This window comes from Frankliniella occidentalis, unplaced genomic scaffold, assembly GCF_000697945.3.
Source record: "Frankliniella occidentalis isolate FOCC.00 unplaced genomic scaffold, Focc_3.1 Scaffold375, whole genome shotgun sequence".
Taxonomy (NCBI): Eukaryota; Metazoa; Arthropoda; class Insecta; order Thysanoptera; family Thripidae; genus Frankliniella; species Frankliniella occidentalis.
In genome coordinates, this window is record NW_026267498.1 from 23152 (window position 1) to 28816 (window position 5665).

At 51.1% G+C, this 5665-nt stretch overlaps 1 protein-coding gene across 1 annotated transcript in view; it reads right to left on the reverse strand.

Annotated features, from left to right (window-relative positions):
- LOC127748633 (neuropeptide Y receptor type 1-like) overlaps positions 1–3056 on the reverse strand; it is a 21929-nt gene extending 18873 nt beyond the window's left edge. The window contains exon 1 of the mRNA XM_052274326.1: positions 2836–3056. The gene's annotated coding sequence lies outside the window, so the exon portion shown is untranslated. The remainder of the gene's footprint in view (positions 1–2835) is intronic.
- Positions 3057–5665: the final 2609 nt, after the last annotated feature.

Consider the following 5665-nt stretch of genomic DNA (forward strand, 5'->3'; position numbering starts at 1 on the left):
GGGCGGAGGGGCAAGCATCTCGGGAAAACTACGAGAGCCACACGTTTATCGAGTTCACACGTGAGGTCCGGGCCGGGGGTCCTGACAGCCTCCTGGGCGGAGGGCCGGTTCGTGTCCGAGCCCGATAGCCAGGCAGTGAGCCAGTCTGCGAGCCAGTCTGCGAGCCAGTCCATGGGCCGGGCCGGGCCCGCCCTCCGCCGCGCCTGGCAGCTGCCACTAGCTGCCACGGGCACTTCAGGACGACCCAACGCCGCGGCGTGAGGCCACCTGTCTGCAACGGCCGCTCAAGTTTAGCGACAAAAACACGTCTCGGGCAGCCGGAGAGGCACACTTCAAGACTTCCCGAACGATCCGAAAGCAAAGCGAGAGGAGAGGAGAGCAGAGGAGAGGGGGGAGAGAGAGAGAGGAAAGAGGGGGGGGGGGAGAAAGGGAAAACGGGAAATGGGGAGAGTGCCGAAATTCAATTAAAACGACAGACTTCCCGCCACTTCACCTCCACGCGGCGGCGCTGCGGCGCTGCTCGCTTCGATGAAATACAACGCACTTAACTCCCCGCTCCGTGTTTATTCCCCACACCTCCACTGCTTCCACTTCCACGAGCTGCTCGCCATCACGGGAAAAAATGAGACAGAACATGAAGCTGACTGTATGTTGTCGTTGTGGTCTCCCCCGCGCCGCCCACGTCAGCTCGGGGCCACCCCGCCTCGGCAGAGCCACGCCACGCCGCGCCGCGCCACGCCACGCCGCGCCACGCACAACACGCATCATGTGCCGTCGCCTTGATGAGACAGGTGTTTACGACGCCGGTGAAAGAGGGGCGTAAGTGACGCTCATCCCAACTGCACCCCGGGGGCACACGACGGCCGCAGGAGGGCCCCGCTGGCCCAGCTCCCCACATGCCTCTTTTTCTCTTCCTCTCCTCTCTCTCTCTCCGCTCGCCGAGGGACGTTACCTACCATATCGCCTACAGCCATTCAGACGGAGATAAGTTACATATTCCATCATTGAAAATCGTATTGAGAATTTACATCACGGTAGTTTTTGTGAAGATTAAAAACATTGGACAGTTTAATTGAAAAGACGGACGAAACACGACCACTAATTTTTTCGGCTAAAAAAATTTTGAGCTCTGCGATTTTTCAATTTGCAGTGCTGCTAGTGCTGAACGTCGCCAGGCTGTGGGACCGACCCCGCCGGCCGCAGGTGAGTCAGAGGTGTCGCTTCGGTCGCACCGCGCAGCAGCGCACCTTCACGGGTTGGCAGCCGATTTATGTTCTAAGCTCCGCTTCACTCGTCCAAAAATAAAGAGCCGCGCGCGCGATATGGAAAGGACACGCGCGACACAAGAACAGAGTTGTTGTTTTCAGAACGTTTTTATTATACGTCAAAGCGCTGCCATATACAGACGAGCCCCTTACAGCACTGCATATCTCCCGTATAATATTCCAGTGTGATGGGAGAGTTTGCTCGCGGACGGGCCGAGCTGACAAACCCCTCTCTCTCTCCTCAATCCAATCCACTCTGGGCGAGCGGGCGGCCGGGCGCTGCAGGGCGCGGGCGCTCTGTATGCACAACGCACCCAGAGATAAGCCCCGTTCAAATTCGCACTAAGTGGCGGCGGTGTGTCCTGCAACACTGTATGATAATTCGGCGAATTCCCTCTGAAGGGAGGGCGAGCGGCGGCGGTAGGCGAGGCGGGCGCGCTGGCTCGCACGGCCATACCCTTGTCGGGCCGGGCAGTCCACATACGTGTGACTAACGCGTGCAGAGCATACGCAGAGCGGCTCAGATTTCGCACAGAGGGATTAAAAACATATTCGGTGCCCTTGCTTTGGACCACAGCTGGGTGGAGCATTATAAATTACTAATCAATGAACACGACACCGAAAAGGTCCTGCGATGGACCATCGCCAGAGCCTCTCTCTATTACGTTCGCCCTCCCGCGGGATAGGCATCAGTCGATCGAAATGAAATATTGCGCATGAATCATTCGATCAAAACAAAAAAAAAAAGATAATCAAACGCAAGTGACGTGAGCTCCAGCTCCGTTCCACTTTCACGATTTAATCGATTAAATTTAAATATGGCGCGCGTGCACTTTTTGCAAGAACAGTTCTTGTAAATTGGGAAGAGTCCTATGAAAGATGTACAAAGCTACGCCAACTTTAATGAAACGGTAAAAGGGGTTTATCACCTGGATATTCCATGTGCACACTGAAAAATATTCCAAAAATATTCCAGATATTCCACTAAAAGTTTTCCCGATAGTCCACCTAAAATTTCCGAATATTCCAAGAATATTCCAAGAATATTCCAGATATTCCAGATATTCCAAAAGTAATCCAAATATTCCAAAAGTATTCCTAATATGAGTGGTCAACCCCTCGCGGTATATTTACAAGAATAAGAGTGCGTAATTTTGTAGAATTGACAGGTCGCGTCGCAACTTTTACTGCTGCTTGTAAGTATATGACACGCACTATCATTATAAAACATATAGGTAAAGGTTAAGAATAATGATGGTGGACAGTTATGCCGAATCGGTTTGGTTTGGGGTTTGTGGCTGAACAACGGCCTCCTTTCTGTCCGCGGGGCGGGGCGCGCACCAACACCTTCCCCTGAGTGACACCGCCAAACGCAGCGCGCGCGCCGCCCGCCGGCCCGGCCCGACCCGCGCTATTCGGGGAACACACCACACTGCTTGGGGGAGGTTCCGCTCCATTCCTCGGCCTGCTCCCCTCTACAAAGTAATGGTCATCACGCTCTCCTCGGGTTTGTTTTCCTTTTCCCGCCGCCCGGGCGCGACTCCTTGACAGCCAGCCTTTAAACACCAACCTGTCGACCGCCGGCAGCCCCGGGCAGCGGCGGCAAGCAGGGGGAGGGCGGCGACTCAGCGCCGTGGTAAAGTCCTTTGGGGCGCTGGCTGCGTCTGCGGCTCACTCGCGACGCTCTGTCGCCCTGCTCTCGCCACGAGGCGGACGGCCGCTGTGCGCGCTCTGCGCTGCGCTGCCCGGCTGCTCCGCTCTGCTCGTCTGCTCAGGTCCGCGCTCGGCCGCGCACTGAGCGGGGTGGAGCAGCGGCCGCGCCGGGGCGCCGGCACCACGCACGCCGCGCCGCGCCACGCCGCCACAGAGCCGGTCACAACATTGGGCTAGGCTGCCCGGGCAGGGCAGGCCGGGCCCCAAGGCGCATCGCAATCTATGCAGGCAAAAACGAAACAACATCTGCATCGTTTTCAACAAACTTAAAAAATGTAAATCCCTCCTTATTTTAAAAACAAATCCTGGAGATATACCAGGGAGATTAACCACGCGCACTTGGGCGGGTTTGCATCGTCGCTGCTTTTTTGGGGAACAAAATTGTCATACTTAGAGTAAACAAAAGTGAGCGGGGTTAATCAGCCTCCGGGAGAAATTATAAGTTAATAACTTTTCAATTTTGAAAATTTGCGTCACTATTTCTGTTTGAATGAACAAACGGGTTTTGAACGGGTAGTATGTAATGTGACACGGGTGTCACAGCCAAAACAGGGTGTTTTATTTGTGCGGCTGCCGTTTGAACGCGCTAAAAAGGGACCGTGACGCTGTGGAAAATAGAAGGAAGGTTACAGGAAAATTTTCTTTCCGCAAGTTGTAAAATTACTATTTGTAATCGTAATCGTAAAAATACATGCAGTACGTATACGACTTAAAATCCATTGGCGAGTAAAAAAATGTGCTCTCGTAAATTTACAACTCAAATTATAATTCGAGTTGATAAAAAATTTTGTAAATTTATGACGATATTTTTCACAGTGGAAGGCAGCCAATTGCCCCTCCCCCTCCTTCTCCGCAACGCGCTCCACGCACTTTTAAAGCGCTGCAGATAAGATAGCAGGTGCATCAGTCAGTCAATCCGTTCGGCCGGCCTTTGGGATTATCGTATCTATACCAGGGGCCGTAGCTCTCTCACCGTAAGCCAAATCAGGAGACAATTACGAACACGTCTACTCCGAAAATGCATGTGTTAAACCAAGCCGAGAACACGAGTAAATGTCGCACATGCAGAAATTCACGCTTTTGGGCCTCCATACGAATTTCGTTGACACGCACCACACAAGTGTGAGACATTCACACACTTAGGTTTCCGGTGTGTTCTTTGGTTTTTTTTCTGGGAAATATAACTGCAAACTTGAGGCAGACGTCGATTTCAGAGTCGATTGCCGAAGCAATTGTCCGTGCATTGTCCGCGCAGCCTAATTGGTACCGCTATCGCATGGCGCGACGCAAGGACGTGTACCGGGTCCAGGCGTGGGGCGGGGCGGGGCGGGCCACGGCACCCGGAGGAGTGCAGGACACTCCCCGGTAATAAGATTTTCCTAATGGGTCGTCCGGGCTCCTCTTCCGCCGAGTAGCTGCTCGCCGCCGAGCAAGGCTGCCTGACAACTCAATCTAGTGCCCACACATTCCTAACAATAAAAAATAAAAAAAAGAGGCGAGTATCTTTTCATTTTCCTTTAAAGAAAATACGCTTTACTCTTTTAATGGGTGATTTTAATTTGTAAAGATCGTAAAACAAAGCGCCTTTGGGAATCGACCAGAAAGTACGACCGTTTTTTTTTTCAAATTCATTCGTCAAATTCCGGGAGCATGGCGCCTGCGAGACTCAGGGTAGGCCACCCCGCAACACCCGTATGCACTGCAAGCAAGATGTGGCCTACCTACCAGGCGCCATGAGAGCTAGCAGAGGCTGAACTTGACAAGGTCCGTACGGCGGACGTTCTTTTTGGATAGTTTCTTGTGAGTTGCCCTCAGGTTTCATGTTTGACAGGTGAAATTGTCTTCATCAACTTTTTTGCACCAGATATTTGCGCTTGGCTTTTCACGGAACATTCAGCTATTACTACTACGGAGTGCGCTCGGGAATCACAAAGGACTTTGCCAATAAAATTCACGATAGATTCTTTGAGGAGTCCACTGTAAAAAATATGTATGTACCGGGTGTAACTGTGAATACCTGTGAATATGCAACACTGCTGCGGGTTTGCTTACTCTTTACACCCGTAAGGGGCTGTGGCCCTTGCGGCCATATTGAGTACACTACAAGTAAAGGATTGACCAAATACGATGCAAATAGAGCGATATTGTGAATCCAATTTGACGACTCTTTTGGGAGAGCGATATTTATTACATCGCTCGTTTGGAGTAACTTTTCGCGACATTTTTGGTTACGAATAATACTCATTTTAAGTCATTTTCGCAAACGTAGCTCGTTTAGAGTCGTTTCTGCGACATTTTCTGTTACGAAGGAGACTCATGTTGAGTCATTTCGCAAAAATCGCTCTAACAGCAGAGCGATGAAGCCTATACGTCGCACTATTCGGGAAAGAAAGTTCACTCTGCGTTTTACAGTGTATGCAATCCCGCAACACTGCTGCGTATTCACAGTTACACCCGGTACATGTACGACATCTTTTTTTATTTGCCAATTACAAGATATGTCGCACATATACATACAACCTCCCAATTTACCTCGTCATACTAAGTCGATACGCATAACAATGTATAATTGTAATTGTATGACAAATTTTCCATGGGAAATTTCCCTTTACCCGACACAAAAAATTTTCACAGTGTCTCCAGAGGCTTCATTTTTAGCGTGCACGCTGTCATAAGAACGTGAAACG